Below are 17,288 nucleotides of genomic sequence, written 5' to 3' on the forward strand. Positions count from 1 at the left end.
GCACGTAGGCGCACAAAAGAGCTAAGTGGTTGTAAGAGCTAGTGTAGGCGTAGAAGTAGGTGGACAGACGCCTACCGGTCTGTCCACCTGAGACTATATAAGAGGAGTTTTGATTGTAGTGTGTGTGAGACTGTGAGTGCGAGAGTGTAATAAATAAAGAAATGGAAGACGAGAGTGATGAAGAGGTGTCGTTTAACCTCCACCGGTATACGGCACCCATTACAATGGAGGTCCCGCCGAGATCGAGTCCGTCGAGCCTCTCCGGACTCGATCTGAATGAAGATGAAGGAGAGAGGAATCAGCGCGATCGGCGCGATTCCGCTGAAAGAAGCGAGCTGAGCCTGTTGTCCGAGTCGGACGACGACGAAGAGGGAATAGTACCCAAGCCCCACGCGAAGACGGAGTGGGTCGCTATTCGTTCGTCGCGTCTGCGTGAACAGTATCGGCGAGTGGCAGCGGCAATGCTACAGGAGTCTCTGGAGGCCCCGAGCCTTCCTCCAGAGACGGCGGTTACGTCGGATTGGCTCTGCGAGCGCTTGGAAGCGCTGGGTCGAAATCCGCAAGCCGTTGAAGTAGGACTCGACCCGAGCGGGAATATGTACCTGCAGGATGGTCAAGGCCCTTTCCTGTATCACGTCGCGGGAAGGAGAGAGGAAGACGGCGCGAGTCCGTCGTTGACGGCGCGTGTATTGCCGAAAACCCCCGGAGAAGTTGACGCGCTTCGGGAAGAGGTGCGCGCGCTGAGGAAGGAGATAAAGCGGCTCGGGACGCGCCTTCGCGACGCCATGAAGGACGCCGAAGCGAAGAGCGCGAAGGAACTCGGCCGGCTGAAGAAAGAAAACGCCCGGTTGAAAGCCCGGTGTGATGAGTTGCAGTTGCGGAGGTGTGAAGAAAACCTTCGCAACGAAGCGGAGGTGGACGCCTTAAGGAAGCGTCTGCAAAAATGTGAGAGCCCGCCTACGGGAGGAGAAGGTGGAGCATTGATGGTGCGAACGCCTGCGCCAACGTCGGCGTCGCCCCGCCGAAAGGAGAAAGTGATCGCTCCGCGGAGGAAGAGCGTGAGCGTCACGGTAAAAGAAGAACCGTTGACCGTGGACAGCACGAGTTCGGCGTGTGCGTCACCCGCCCTGCGTGGGCAGGAGGTGCCAAGGAAGAGAGGGAAAGCCCCGCCGATTGAATACTTCTCGGCCGAGGATCCCGAAATCCTGCTGGACGACTGGCTGCCGACAGTTGAGCGTGCCGCGAAGTGGAACGGGTGGAACGAAGAAGAGCACCTAATGCAGCTCGAAGGGCACCTCAAGGGGAAGGCGCTACAGGAATGGACGCTAATGTCTAGAGAAGAGCGAAGCGACATAGGAGTGGGAACGGCAAAGCTTCGAGAACGGATCGACCCGGTCAATCCCTTCGTAGCTGTGCAGGAATTCCGGCACCTCATGCAAGCGAAGACGGAGACAGTGAGCGATTACATTCGTCACGTCGAACGGGCATACAGGATCGCTCACAGAAAAGAAGTGCAGCCTGAGACTAGGGAGGCGTTACTTTTTATGCAGATGCGTGAAGGCCTGCGAGAAGAAATAATTCGCGCTCCACAAGTCTCGGGGTGCCAGCGGTATTCGGAGCTTTGTCAAGCCGCGAAATTCGAAGAAAAGCGACTCGTCGAGATAAGGAAGAGGAGGCAGTACCGACGAGAAGTCGACGCTACCGTCCAGTCGGAGCAGTCGTCGGAGGGTTTGTTCCGCCCACAAGCGCCGCGAAAGCCTATCAAGTGCTATGGCTGCGGTGACGAGGGACATATCAGCAGAGATTGTCCGAACCGTGGTCGCGAGAGCGAAAGCAGTGGCCGGAGTGCTTCGCAGGCTTCGACGAAAAAGAAAGCTGGAACTCGACAAGTGACGGCCGAGTCGGCTACGGCTCGTCTGGATGCCCTCTTTCCAACCGACGCGGAAGTCCGAACTATTCGGGTTGCTGACAAAGGGAGCTCGAGTCAGTGCGCCCGGGTACAAATCCAAGGAGTCCCTGCGTACGGAATTATCGACACCGGTTCCGACCTGACCATCATTGGAGGAGAGCTGTTTAAGCGCGTGGCTGCCGCCGCAAAATTGCGCCGACGGGATTGTCGGGCGCCTGATAAGGTGCCGCGAACGTACGCACAGCAGGAATTCAGATTGGACGGTCTAATGGACTTGGAGATTGAATTCGACGGAAAATCGCTGATCACGCCGGTGTACATTAAGGTGGACGCCCATGACCAGTTGCTGCTGTCCGAAGGTGTGTGCAGTCAGCTGGGAATTGTCCGTTATCACTCCGACGTACGGACGTGGCAGAAGCGTAAAGAGCGGAAACCAGCGAAGAAACAGGCGGGAGGACAGGATCAACGTCAGGAAACGGAAACTGTCGCTCCGGAAGCTGCTCCCAACGTGCGGTCTGCTGAAGAGAATCCTGACCAGGAGAAGCAGGGAGAGACCAAGGCGAAGAAGACGGACCAAGCCGTCGTCCGGCTACTCACTGCAGTGCGTTTGGCTCCGGGGAAAGAAATGGTTTCCGTTGGACAGCTGGACATGGACGGTATTTTTGACGGCCCCGTGATGGTCGGCCCAGATGAGAAAAAGCGCGACGCGTTGAATTGGACGATGGCGGATGCGCTGGTCACCCCGGACAACGAGAAGCGCGTACCGATCCTGTTGCTGAATTCCGGTAGCGAAACCGTCGTGATCTCTGCTGGAACCGAAGTTGGCGTCGCTGAGGAAGGAATCGTGGTCGAGGGAGAAAATCCACGTACAGCTCCGCCGACCAAGAGCGATGGTGACGGTCTGGGGCCCCCTTCGGGGGACGGGAACGGAGAAGACGCGGTTGCCGTGCAGGAAATACGCAGTCAACCAGTCAAGGCGCACGAACCAGCCGTGGTTGATGACCTCGACGCGGATGACAACGTTACGACGCAAGAAGCGATCGCGGGGCGACGAGCGAAGCTGCGCAAAACCTTCGATCCAGGGGGAAGCGCAGGGGAAGAAATGCAACCTGTACTAAAAGTTATCGAGGCATACCACGATATCTTCAGTCTAGACGAGGGAGAACGAGGGGAAACGGACTTGATCGAAATGACGATTGATACGGGAACCGCTTCTCCCCAACGACAGCCCCCTCGTCGCGTCCCGTTTGCTATTCGCCAGCAAGTGGTGCAGCAATTGAAGGAAATGCAGAAACACGGCGTTATATCTCCTTCAGCAAGCCCTTGGGCGAGTCCGATTGTCCTCGTCCGGAAGAAGGACGGTGGATTGCGATTCTGCGTCGACTACCGGAAGTTGAACGACGTGACAAAATCGGATACATTCCCCCTCCCACGGATCGACGACCTACTCGACCTGCTCGGAGACGCGAAGTATTTTACAACCCTTGACCTGGCTTCGGGTTATTGGCAAGTCAAAATGGCGCAATTCGCGAAGGAAAAAACCGCGTTCGTAACACACCAAGGGCTTTACGAATTTCAAGTCATGCCTTTTGGGTTACGCAACGCCCCGTCAGTTTTCCAGCGATTGATGCAGCGAGTTTTAGCGGGTCTCAATCCGGAGAACGGACCAGATTATGTTTCCGTCTATCTGGACGATATATTGATCTTTTCCCGTACTCTGGAGGACCATCTCAAGCACTTGATGGAGGTGTTCAAGCGCTTGCTCGCGGCCGGATTGAAGCTGAAGCCGTCGAAGTGCCAGTTTCTCCGACAAGAAGTGGTCTACTTGGGCCATTTGATTACCCCTAATGGGTTGAAGCCCAACGCTGGACTGGTGACGGCGGTGAGAGATTATCCCGTCCCCACCGACCTCACTACGTTGCGGCGCTTCTTGGGTATGGCGTCGTACTACCGACGTTTTATCCCAAATTTTGCCAAAATTGCTTCACCGCTGCACGCGTTGACTCGTAAGGATGTACCCTTTGCATGGACGAAGGAATGCGAAGCGAGTTTTATCGAGCTTAAGCAACGACTGATCAACGCTCCGGTTCTGGCCTATCCGGACTTCACGAAGGATTTCACGCTTGAAACGGATGCGTGTGGCTACGGCATTGGCGCGGTGCTTTGTCAAGAGGCCGCGGAGGGAAGGTGCCCTATTGCCTTCGGCAGTCGGTCGCTTACTGCAGCAGAGAAGAACTACGGAATTACGGAACTCGAGACGCTAGCGGTCGTATGGGCAATGAGTCACTTCCGTGCGTATCTTTACGGCCATAAAGTGACTGTTCTGACTGACCACTCAGCGGTCAAGGCGGTACTCGGAGCACCCAGTCCGAGTGGAAAGCACGCACGATGGTGGACTCAAGTCTACGGCAGTGGCGTCGCAGAAGTCAACATCATCTATCGATCGGGAAAGAGTAATGTGAGCGCAGACGCCCTGTCACGCGCACCTCATTTTCCGGCTCCGAAAGAAGATGAGGCAGAAGGAGATACGGTGGTCCTTAGGACTACAGTAGAATACCCTATCACGGAATTGTTGGACCTCGGATCGTTGCCGTTGCCGAGTGTCGACGAGGAATTTTCGGATAGTCAGAAGAGAGATCCAGAATTCAAGCTGATATTCGATTATCTGGCAGATGGTAATCTGCCGGACAGGGAAGAAGATGCTAAATTAGTCGTCGCTCAGGCGCAACTGTACGACATAGTCGATGGGATACTATATCATATCCCTCCTAAAGGAAAAGGTGAAAGGAGAGTTGCGGTTCCACGACAACTCCGAGAACAAATGATGGAGCAATACCATGGAGGAAGAATGGGAGGACACTTTTCAGGCGCTCGGGTATTCGCTGCTATGTCTCCACGGTGGTGGTGGCCGAGGATGTACAGCGACACGATCGAATACGCCAAAAAGTGCCCCCAGTGTGCGGTGGTGCATGGATTCGGACGCCAACGAAGACCGCCGTTGCATCCCATTCCGGTGCGAAGACCCTTCCAGATCGTCGGCGTGGATATCATGACTCTTCCCAAAACGAGAAGAGCCAATCAGCACGTCGTCGTTTTCCAGGATTTTCTAACGAAATGGCCTCTGGTTTACCCGGTGCCCGACCAGACGACCCTCCAGTTGGTACGGTTGCTGACCGAAGAAGTTGTCCCGTTCTTCGGCGTTCCGGAATCGCTGCTGTCTGACAGAGGCACGAATTTGCTGTCGCACCTAATGCGCGACGTGTGTGAGAAATTGGGGATCAAGAAGATTAATACAACGTCGTACCATCCCCAATGCGACGGAATGGTCGAGCGCTTCAACAGGACGCTGAAAGCAATGCTTCGAAAGCACGCAGCGACGTACGGTGATCAGTGGGACGAGTACCTGTCGAGTGTCCTGTGGGCGTACCGGAATACCCCTCACGAATCCACGGGAGAGAAGCCTTCATTCCTCCTGTTCGGCTGGGATTGCAGGACGCCGACGGAAGCTGCGTTCCTGCCTCCTTCAGACTACGTCTGGGGCGACATCGAGGATTATCGTCAGCAGCTATTACTGTCGCTGACTACGGCGAGGAATACTGCTGCGGAGACAATTCAGAAAGCACAGGCAAAGTATAAGCGCCAATATGATAAACGCGCTTCGGAACCAACATATCGAGTGGGCGACTGGGTGCTGATCCGGTTCCCACACGAAGAGAGCGGCAAGGAAAGGAAGTTGTCACGGCCTTGGCACGGTCCGTTTCGGGTAGTGGAAGCGAACGAGCCCGATATCGTCGCGAAGAAAGTCTACTTCCCGGATGAAGGCACGATTCAGGTACACCAGTTGCGCGTAACGCCGTGCCCACCGGACTTCCCTGCTGGCTTCTATTGGTACGGAGGGCGCCGACGTGGACCAGGACGCCCGCCGCAGTGGGTAGAGCGGATGCTCCGTGACGAAGTGCCCGTTTCGCTCGTCGTCACGTCCCAGGAACGGAATGTGTCACCGACACCCCCAAGGTATGGTTTGCGCCCCCGAGAAAAGCTCCGAGCACCGTTGCGCTCGAGGACGAGCTCTTCTTGAGGCGGCGGGAATGTAACGAGGAGACCCGTTCGGCTCCTCGCGTAAAGCACAACTGAGTATGGGCATGCGCCGTTGCGCATGCCATCATACAATAGTAGCTAAAGATAGGCACGTAGGCGCACAAAAGAGCTAAGTGGTTGTAAGAGCTAGTGTAGGCGTAGAAGTAGGTGGACAGACGCCTACCGGTCTGTCCACCTGAGACTATATAAGAGGAGTTTTGATTGTAGTGTGTGTGAGACTGTGAGTGCGAGAGTGTAATAAATAAAGAAATGGAAGACGAGAGTGATGAAGAGGTGTCGTTTAACCTCCACCGGTATACGGCACCCATTACACCTTTCTTTTATAGCTCCTGAACTCCACCAGTGTATATCTTTCCCATAGGATCGTGCTCCTGCTTTCTCTCCGTTGGCTGTGGACGCGCGAATAGCCTGCCTTCTCTATAACTAAGCGAACGATCGATCGAAGCTAGGAGCCCCAAAAATATACGCGACAGTTCTTCCTCGCTTCCTTAGAGATATTCATCCGCCGGAATAACAACGCCTTGATGTCGATCTGTGCACCATGCATAGACGATGCAGCGTCACGTATTTGCGTTCGTTGACGAGCGTAGACACGTGAGTTCGAATGTGACCGTGGTTTTGTGTGAAATTTCATACCCCGCGAACGCGCATTCATGCAGCTCGCGGTCGTTTCCTCTCAAAACGAGTCCAGAAAAGCTTCGGCTTTAGTTCCCATTTGACGACAACAACACGGATCCGTTTACCAGGCACGTGCATGTTGGAGACCACTTCTTCCGTATCTGCCGTATCCTATGTCACACTTATCGACGTCTGCAATCTAAAAAAAATGGCGCTTAAAATAGTTGTCGCGTCAGGGTTCATTGCTCCCTAGCTTTGTGTTTTTTATTCAATCAACGACCATCATAGTGGGGAAGGCGTAATGACGAGTAAGACTTTTAAAATTTTGATTTCATGCGTTGTCTCTTGGTTTTCGCAGGAAAATCGTTTTTTTCGAACTGACGTCATTCTGTGTTCTAGCAAAAGGGAAGCAGAGGAAAGAACAAGGACGTCAACTCCATGTGAGAAAGTTTCCTGATATGAAGGGATTACTTCAGTCTGCTTCAGTCTGCTGGGCGGCTCATTTAGTAGGCTGAAACGCCTGCTTTCTCAAAACGGCAAGTAATAATAATTGATCTTATTACCATTAATCCTAGTCTTTTTTAGAAAATTTTACCCATGAATTTTATCATCATTGCAAACTCTTATGTTCTCCAGAGGTCGTCGAAAAAACCAAAAACAGTGAAAGCGCTCTGTAGTTTGTACTCTTTTCAAAGGAAAAATTTTATAGTTTTCTGTGGTGGTAGAAGTTAGTACTGTAGTATTAGTAGTAGCGTCGATGTAGCGTAGCGGCGACAGGGTCCGGAGCTGGACCCTCCTTTTCACATACACAATTGAAGAACTTTATTAAATAGAAGCCGGAAGTAAACCGGAAACTCTTAAAAAAATTGCGCATAAGTCTCCCTTTCTTTGCTGTCCACCTGCACGGACCACAAGGGTCCGTACAGGCTTCGGTTGGGTGGGGGTCAACCTCACTACTCCCCCGTCGGAGTTGGAGCCTGTTTAGTCTCCCGGCTCGGACGCCTGGGACCAGCAGCCCTCGGACGTGAGTGCTGCCGGCCTGATTCCAGGGGGACCGCCATTGTACCCACCGCGTCTTGCCCAAGTGGGGTGGCAGTTTATCACTCATGCCACTGGAGTAGGGGCTGTGCTCCCCTGCGTTCAAGCCACGTTTAACCTCTCTGGCTCAAGAGTTGGGCCAGTTTTATTTAGTCACCTCAGGGCCCAGAGGTGAATGTGCCTAAGAAAGAAAAGAAACAGTTAGCCTCAGACGCATAGAACGTGAACGGACAGCGTAAAATCCTTTTCATTCTCTTGCTGATGACGTGAAGCTCGCGAAGCAATACAAATTCCTTTCGTTTTCTCAGAGCCTCGAACCCAATGAAAAGGGAGTCAAATGATTCGATATTACAACTGAGGTCTTGCCTTCTATAGAAATAATTAAATACCTCATGGTCCTCATTGTAGTGCACTTGAAGCCGAGCACCCGGGACTCTGACCTCCTATGGACAAAGAATAATTGATACAGTCTTCTATTCAATAACAGAATCTTTATGTACCTGACAGCCGATTTCCCACGCCCCCAAAGGACTATAGCCCCAACAGCGTCGAATGTTGTCATTCTGTGTGCGGCGAAACGTTTCAGAAAAATGATCAATTAGGCAAATCAATAAATAATATATGAATGCACCAGTATCAGTTGGCCTCCTTCTGGCGGCACAGGCAATCGAAATGGCTCGCACCAATAGGTCGTAACAGACGAGATAAATATTTCAATGCAGGTAGACTTCCTGGATGAAAAGGTACGCTTTTTGTTATGAGTGGATAGACACCATGCGTGGAAGTGTCTTCGCGTCTTGCAGAAAGAAATGAACTTTTACACGAGGTGGTACAGGTATGTGTGGGCGTGTCATTGTGAAATGCAAAAAGAAAGCCTTTTCTCCGTCTTTGACTTCCCCACAGGTGACGATGTCCGAGTTTGGCATCTTTCTGTCCGGCTGCAATCCGAAAGCGATCCATTCGGTCGTTTTTTCGCTTCGATGCCGACGTTCGCGAGTTATCGACAGTCCAGTGAAGCCGATATGCGTTGTCGTCGATAATGCCGACGCTGTACTTGCTTTCACGACTCAAGAGGGCCGAAGCGCTTGTCGAAAACGCGAGAGCGAGAGAGCAAGACGATTCCAATGTAGAGAGGACATACGGGATTGTAGCTCTTGTAGGGTAGGTGAAGGTAAATCCCGGACAAAACTTCACTCTCCCGGAAGATCGACCCCCTGCACTCGCTTAACGGAGTTTCCCTAAAAACCCTGATACTGTCCTGAACCGCAAGGCCCGTAGCTTTCTAACGGACTATAGCCGAGCGTCGTATGTGCCTTGGTTTTTGAGAGAACCTCTCCTAAACCGACTCGTGCAAATCACGTGAGAGCGAATCAATGCAGGTAATTACCCGGACACGCTGTATCTCGGCCAAAAGCGCATCAAAAATTCTACCTAAAACGGTTTCTGGGGTAAAATTTACCGCTGAATCCAATGGTATCGGTCGTTTTAGTGCAAACGCAGCCAATCCAGCGATATTCTCGATTTAGTGCGTACTCTACCAAAAGTCAAACTAAAGCTCTATCGACAGAAAAACGACATCTAGCAGTACTTAGACCTCACAGATTTTTACTAAACAGTTATCTTAAAGTAACGTAAGGCTCTGGACTGCTACAGTGGACGGCCGTACGGTCTCTCAAAGCAACAAAAGGCCTGCATGCATGTGACTTGGGGACTGTAGTGACTGTGGGATTATCAGCCTCAAAGTGCGCCAAACGCATCAGGAATATTACTCTACGATGCAGCTTCAAGGGTATTTGCTTTGAAATCGAGCATTGCCTATATCTGGCTATAGAGGCCACCTGTACCTTCCAGTCTCTGTTAGTTGCGAACGGACTTGATGTACCGGCCCGGAATCCGTACATCTTTGCTTCATAAGTTTTTTCATCATTTCAACGCTTTTTTCTTGCGTTTTTGCGAAGTTTCTTCAGAAGGCGGAGTCAAGCTGTTTAGTTTGCGGAGTTTCCCGGTTGTCATTTGCATCCGAAAACGGTCTTTATCTACCTAACGGTGGCGTTCAAACAATGGAAGCAGCGATTGAGGCTGTAAAGATCAAGGCCATGACTGTTAGAACGGCGGCCGATTTTTTTTCAGTTCCAAAGAGCACTCTTCACGACCGACTGACAAAAGCGACTGCCGCAGCCCAGAATGATGAGCCCCATAGCCGAGGAAGGCCAACAGTTTTGACGCGCACTGAAGAAAGAGCCATTGTGCGATGCTGTGTGTCCATGGCTTCGTTGGGATTTGGTTTAGACCGTAATCACGTGACTCAATTAGTGTCGCGTTACTTCGAAGCGACTGGAAAGCCCAATCCATTCAGAGATGGGATACCAGGTCGATACTGGTGGGTCGGTTTTTTGGAAAGGTGGAAGGAGAAACTGTCAGAGAGGAAGCCACAGCACCTCTCAATGAATCGCGCTGAGGCATCAAATGACAAAGTTGTTGCAGGCTTTCACGCTTTACTGGAGTCCGTTCTTCAAAAAAGCGGTCTCTCTGATTTACCATATCACGAGGCAGCTTCGCGCATGTGGAACTGCGACGAAACTGGAATGAGAACTGGAGGGTGCACCACCAAAAGCCGGGTCCTTGCTGCAAAGGGGTCCAGAACTGTTTCAGAAACTAGCTCTGGCTCTGGAAAAGAACAAATTACTGCTTTGATCTGTGGCTCGGCTATTGGACAAATCCTTCCACCACACGTGGTGTACAAAAGCCAAAGTGAAGATGAAATTGAAGTGAGCTGGATTACTGGAGGGCCTGAAGGAACGGTGTACACCACAAGCGGTTCTGGGTGGATGGAAATTCCTCAGTTCTTATCTTGGTTTGAAAAGTGCTTTTTGCTGCACACAAAAGAACTTAGGTGCAACCCAGAACGACCTGTCGTATTATTTTTCGACGGCCACTATTCTCACGTTTGCCTTGAATAAGCAATGAAAGCTGCCGAGAATAACGTTATTCTATTTTGTCTTCCTCCGAGTACTACTGACAAACTGCAGCCTCTTGACGTTGCTGTATTCTCCTCATTTAAGAGAGCCTGGGGAAAAATTCTTAAAGAAAGAAAGCCGAAAACGGGTGGAGCACTTTTAAGGAAGGAAGATTTTCCTGGCATTCTGAAACAACTCTGGGAAACTGGACTAAAACCGGAAAATTTCGTTGCTGGATTCCGTGCCACAGGAATCTATCCTTTGAAAAAAGGCAATAGTGGTAAAGAATCAAAATTAGCAGTCGGTTTTCCTTTTCAAACTGACGCAAGTAATGAGGAGGAAGTTTCGGCCACCTCTGAAACAGCTAATCCTTCAATTAACTGTTTTACTCCTACAACTAGCAAAATCGTAAGCCACCTTTCTGCAATTATAGCTTCCAAAAAAGAGGCGGAAACAAAGGTGCAGAAAAAGAAAGGCAGAGCCAAGTTGCAAAAATACGGAGAGGCTATTACAGCAGAAGAGGGACTGGACAGGCTTAAAAAGAAAGAGGAAGGCAAAAAACGAAAGAAACCAACGACTCAGCGAAAATCGAAGCGCGGAAAAAGGCAGATTCAACGCGACGAGGATTCCGAAGTAAACGAAAACGTTTGCCCATGTTGTGAAGGAAATTTTTACGATCATACTCCTGAGATACAGGAAGCCTGGATTGGATGCGACAATTTAGAATGTGGGCGATGGTTTCACTCTGTCTGCGTCAATTTCGATAGCGCTCACAGTACTGCAAATTACTGGATCTGTCCTAAGTGCAAAGAGTAGCAATTACTCTATAGTGAAGTTAGTTGGGACTCGGGAGAAAAGGGAGCTACAGTAGATTAGAAATTATTAAGTCTAAAGCAACTGTTTATTGAGAATCTGTGAGGTCTAAGTACTGCTAGATGTCGTTTTTCTGTCGATAGAGCTTTAGTTTGACTTTTGGTAGAGTACGCACTAAATCGAGAATATCGCTGGATTGGCTGCGTTTGCACTAAAACGAGCGATACCATTGAATTCAGCGGTAAATTTTACCCCAGAAACCGTTTTAGGTAGAATTTTTGATGCGTTTTTGGCCGAGATACAGCGTGTCCGGGTAATTACCTGCATTGATTCGCTCTCACGTGATTTGCACGAGTCGGTTTAGGAGAGGTTCTCTCGAAAACCAAGGCACATACGACGCTCGGCTATAGTCCGTTAGAAAGCTACGGGCCTTGCGGTTAAGGACAGCATCAGGGTTTTTAGGGAAACTCCGTCAAGCGAGTGCAGGGGGTCGATCTTCCGGGAGAGTGAAGTTTTGTCCGGGATTTACCTTCACCTACCCTACTCGGAGAGAAACGTTGGTGCGTGGAGAAACCGTACTGTGGCCGAGAAGGCCGGTGTGTATTTGTTCACGTTGCTATATGTGGGAGATGAGACCGTAGAGGCTTCTGTTTAGGGTATAACAGAAGCCACAGCTTAGAGATAAGCAGAATTTGAGTTACTCAAAGATATGAAACACGCTTTTGGTCTTTTCTTACAGAAAGAAAAATAGACGTAAACATGCGTTGACGTACAAGCCCTCCTTCACCAGTCACACCCAGCACTTCGTGTGTGGTTCTCTCGTTCTCCGTACACGTGGTGAGTCAGTAGAGGCTTCTATTTAAGGTAACAGAAGCCACTGCTTAATTAAAAGATAAACAGAATTTAATTTACTCAAACATAAGACAGACGTTATCTCACCCCGCCTACAGATAAGAAATAAGACGTAAACCTGCGTTGACGTACACGCCTCCCTTCCTGAGTCACAACCGACACTTCGTGTGAGGTTCTCTCGTTCATCGTATATAAACAGCATGCAACACCAAGGTCCTCTCAGTTGAGTATTAACCATGAATAAGGTCGTCTGCTTCTTTGTTCTGTCCTCTCTTTTTGGAGCTTTCCAATCTGCCCTCGTTCGATTCCAGTCGATCGAGATTCGATGCAGATTGAGACGCTGGAAAATCGTGCACTCCCGTCAAAATGAACGGCACTGACGTTGAGTGGAGACCGGACTATACTGCTGCGAGGGAATGATATGCAAAGACGCTGGAGAAGGTCACAAGTGCTACAGGAAACCCTGTTTCCCACATGGAATTTCGTGCACTTGTCCGCCGTTTCATCCAATTTTCACGTGCTCAGATTGCTGCAAAGCTCCTGTCTTCCAACCTGAGCAAAAGATATCTAAGTGTGCCTGATAGATCAAAACTGCAGTTTGATTCAAGACATCTTAGTTGCGTTTGTCTTTTTCTGTCGTTCAGTGCCAAAAAAGTGTTTGCAAAACTGCGTTTAGTTTCCGCTACCTTTTCTTCCATGACCCAAGGTCTCGCGTTTCCGTGCCTTAGTCAGAAGAAGGGCGATGTGTTCTCTTCATGCAGCCAGTTTTAGAGTACAGTTGTAACAAAGCGGCGAATCAACGACAGAGACAAGACTGCAAAACTATATGCAGCTCGATCCGCTTGGGGACACACGCCAACGTTACTACTACCGCAACAAAATGGTCCTTAATTGTGCGATGGCTTCGATCGAACTTCTTGTTGTGGAACCTAGAACTCTGCGCATGGATTGAGTGACGTCTTGGCGTGAAACAAAACAGCTGTACAGCAGAGGGTAATTATAATTTAATTCTGGTTGGAGGAACACTAGCTGCGCGAAGCACGCACGTCTTTTTGATAAAGCTAAAAGGTGATTGACGGTCTAATTGTGAGTGCATGCGATCTCTCACGCGAAACATCATCGCAAAGCAAAGCTTTTCCGACCGTTCACGTCGACCGGATTGTCCGTTCGACAGTGTCGCCGCACACTTCCGAATTGACAGATCATTCGGCGACGTCATTTGGCGCGAGTGTCCACGCTTGAAGTAGACGTGGGGCGTTCTCCACGTGTGCGGCGTCAACTCGTGCACTCCCGCAAACATGAATGGAACCGACGTTGCGCCGAGACCGGACTATTGCTGCGAAGGAATGACCTGCAAGGTCACAAGTATCACAGAAGACGTTAACTGCATGCCGGCCAGCTAGAACGAATTGCGTGTGCTGGTTTCTAGGCAGCTGCATAAAAAGACGCGCTCTTCAGTGACCCGTAAGAAGCGTAGATTTTAAGGGAAGATTCAATAAGATCAAATAACGTGCCCTTGACGTAGAATCGGAATTGGGAACTGGTGACGTAAATTCGGACTCGGCATTTCGATTTCCACCGAACGGAATGCCAACATCATATGGAAAATTCAGTCTTTGCACAGAAGAATTGAGACAGTCTTCCAGCCTATAACATAATCTTTATACCAGAGAGTCGAATGACCACGCCCCCAAAAGAACATAGCAACAACAGCGTCGAACGTTTGCCATTCATTGTGCGACATAGGCCCTTTTAGTCGAGGCACTCTGCGGCTCTGTCGCATGAATAAACTGCCATGTGATCAATGACGAAATCAAACTTGAAACGTTCAAGGAAAATGATTATTTAGGCAAAATCAATAAATGATATATGTATATATGTACCTCAATCAGATGGCCTCCTTCCTGCAGCACAGGCAATCAAAAATGTCTCGCCAATACCTCGCATTAGATGAAGTCACGGCTAGCTAAAGGAAAAAATAAAATGCACGTAGACTTCTTCCATGAAAAAGATACTCTGGTTGTTATGAGTTGGAAAGAGGTGATTACACACCATGCGTGAGCGCGTCTTCGTGTCCTACAAAAAGAAGCTACATTAATTAATTTAATTAATCAAAGCACGAGGTGGTACACTGGTATGCGTGGGCGTTTCTTCTTTTCTCCGCCTTTGTGACCGCCCATCGGCGACAATGTCCGAGTTCGGCCGGGCGACAATCCGAAAAAGATCCATCCGGTCGCTTTCGCTTCGATGGCGAAGTTCGCGAGGTCCCTTCGCGTTATCGACTGTCCAGTGAAGCCGATATGCTATGTCGTCGTTCAGGCTGACACTGTTCTTGTATTCACGACGCAAGAGCGCCGAAGCGCTTGTCGAAAACACGAGGGCGAAGAGCAAGACGATTCCAATGTAGAAAGGACATACGGGATTGTAGCTCTTGTACCGTGGAGGCAGAGATAGAGTCCCGTATCTAGTTTGAAACACATCAACTTTGGAACAAGCGGTTTAACCTTTAGAACAGACTACCGTCAAAACAGTTAAAAGCAAAAATGTGGCAAAATAACTCGAGAAATTCGTTGTAAAATTGCAGCTTGTTTCGTTGTGTTTTACAGGAGTAAGCAAAGTTAGAAGAGGGAGGAGTCACGTCATCTCCCTTTCGAACACGCCCATGCGCTTTGGAACAGGCTCTCTAACTCCGTCAGCTTTTATCGCACAGAGACGTTCTATATACCGTTTTAAAGCCTAAAGCCTCTTCTATCTCGCTAAATTGATTCGATTGTCGGAGATTGCATTCTCGCTGAGATATCGCCGATTGAGTAAGGAAGGGTAGCGTGCTCTAGATTGGAACACAAGTTTTGTACAGCCAACTAGTGCCTAAGCATTCAAACGCAGCCAAATCGTTCAAACAGTCTTCTTTTATCATTGTCGCTAGGAGTACGCCGCAATTAGATCGTTTTGTAGCCATCAAGTGCAAAAATGGGAGGGCCATAACCTGGACGTACGGTCTTTAGCCATTTAGCCTCCTTTGTTCGAGTACGTACTACGATGAATCCGTCGAGCAGACCCAAACTGTCGCTTCGAGGCCGAATAGTTCGACCGACGGGCATTGCGAGACGATCCGCAACGTTCTTGGCGGCTAGCAGTGATGGACGAACGTCAACGTATCGGCAGTGGAACCCACACAGCTTGCAGAAGGCGATCGATGAGCTCGAGAGCGAAAATGCTCCTAGCTACCGTGTGGTTGCTCGTGAGTGGAGAATACCACCAACCACTCTCTACAATCGACACAAAATGTTGACCAACCCCCACTTGTCTGGTGACAGTCGTCGCTACTTTACCGATAAAGAGGAAGGTGAGTTAGCTTCTTTCCTTACTAGAAGTGCGGAAGTGGGCTGCGGGCGAACAATAAAACAGGTAATTGCTGGTGCTTAATTAAAATAAAATATATTTTTATCTAAAGAAATTTTGGCCGCAAAAGGAATTGTGAGGGATAGTATCACGCATGGATGGTTTGAAAAATTTCAGAAGAGACATCCTGAACTTGTACTAAAAACTGCTGAATCGCTGTCGAAAGCGAGATTGACTGCCACAAAGAGAACTGTCTTGGACAAGTATTACGACACGCTTTTTGCCCTTCTTGAAGAAAATGATATCATGAACGAGCCAAGCCGAATTTTCAATTTTGACGAAACTCCTATACCGCTGGAATTCAAACCTCCTAAAATTATAGCAAGAAAAGGGCAGAGACATGTGTTTTCCGTCACTTCTGGAGACAAAACACAAATATCTGTTTTAGCTTGTGTTTGCGCTTCTGGATTTGCTTTGCCACCTCACATATTTTCAAGAAAAGTTTTTGTTGGAATGAGAGATTGGTAGAAGGACAGGTACCGGATTCGAGGTACACTGTTACTGATTCAGGATGGAGCACTAGTGCGGTTTTTGAAGGATGGTTTTTTGAGCTTTTTCTTGCCTACGCTCCAGCAAAGCGACCGTTATTGCTAATAATGGATGGTCACTCAACTCACTACAATCCGGCGGTTATTAAAACTGAAGGGCACAAGAAGGGATTATTTTATTTCTGTTGCCTCCAAGCACAACGCATTTGACCCAGCCTTTAGACAGAAGCGTATTCCACGCACTGAAAGCTCATTGGACAACAGCCTGTCACAATTTCAGTACAAGAACGGGAGGGAAGTTCGTCACTAAGACAAATTTTAATTTTGTCTTTGCTGAAGCTTGGAAAAGTGCGATGAATGTTGGCAACATTTCTTCGTCCTTTAAGATGACGGGCATCTATCCTTTCAACAGACAGGCAATTGCGCTTGCCGAGGATAGCGTGGAACAACGTGCAGAAGCAGCTAAAAATCCTGCCATACGATTTCTTCCAAGACTCACGCCTATCCCTGAACACCGTCGAAGATCAGCCTCACCTCTTCCAGTTTCAATTCAGGATTTTTCAAGCCCTGATAAATCTTCGTCAGTTAGCATTTTGGAAGAGCCTCGATTCACAACGTCGGAACAGAACGATTCCAACGGCGTCTAGAGGAGGGATACAACCTGAGCGATTCCAGATATTCTGAGTGGATTCGGCTAAATCATCCTAGCAAATCTATCACTGCTTCAGCTTTGCCGCTGTCTAATGTTGGCAAACCTATCAAAGTAAATCATCGCTCCGCAGAAGCAACGACTAGAAGCGAGAACGAGATTGACTAATCTGTACGCTACTTCAAGTCATATGGACCTTACTTTCTAATTACTGTATTACTTCTAGTGCATCCAGCATTCCTCCTCCTCCCCAGAACGTGAGAAAAACTCAGCTGCCAAAGTTCTTACAAGCTCTTCTGTTGTGGAAGAGATTCGGATGAAAGAGAGAAAAAAAGACGAAGCTGCTGAAAGAAAGAAGCAGAAGGAGATCCTTAGGGTCACCAGACAAAAGGAAAAAGCTGAAAGGAAAGGAAGAAAATTCAGAAGCTGAAAGGTATTAATTAACCATGAATTTTTTTGTCTTA

The 17,288-nt window shown here is 49.2% G+C and overlaps 2 long non-coding RNA genes and 1 pseudogene across 2 annotated transcripts; 1 reads left to right on the forward strand and 2 right to left on the reverse strand.

Annotated features, from left to right (window-relative positions):
- Positions 1–7,478: 7,478 nt before the first annotated feature.
- Positions 7,479–8,783, reverse strand: LOC136191743 (uncharacterized). Its single transcript, XR_010670942.1, has 3 exons — positions 8,295–8,783; positions 8,164–8,226; positions 7,479–8,106 (listed from the first exon to the last, which is right to left on the reverse strand). It is a non-coding gene; the product is annotated as an uncharacterized lncRNA (long non-coding RNA).
- A 4,469-nt stretch (positions 8,784–13,252) lies between these two features.
- LOC136191827 (uncharacterized) lies at positions 13,253–14,683 on the reverse strand. Its single transcript, XR_010670976.1, has 3 exons — positions 14,416–14,683; positions 14,169–14,361; positions 13,253–14,103 (listed from the first exon to the last, which is right to left on the reverse strand). It is a non-coding gene; the product is annotated as an uncharacterized lncRNA (long non-coding RNA).
- A 641-nt stretch (positions 14,684–15,324) lies between these two features.
- LOC136192292 (uncharacterized) lies at positions 15,325–17,254 on the forward strand (annotated as a pseudogene).
- Positions 17,255–17,288: the final 34 nt, after the last annotated feature.

Source organism: Oscarella lobularis, chromosome 10 (genome assembly GCF_947507565.1).
Source record: "Oscarella lobularis chromosome 10, ooOscLobu1.1, whole genome shotgun sequence".
Lineage (NCBI taxonomy): Eukaryota > Metazoa > Porifera > Homoscleromorpha > Homosclerophorida > Oscarellidae > Oscarella > Oscarella lobularis.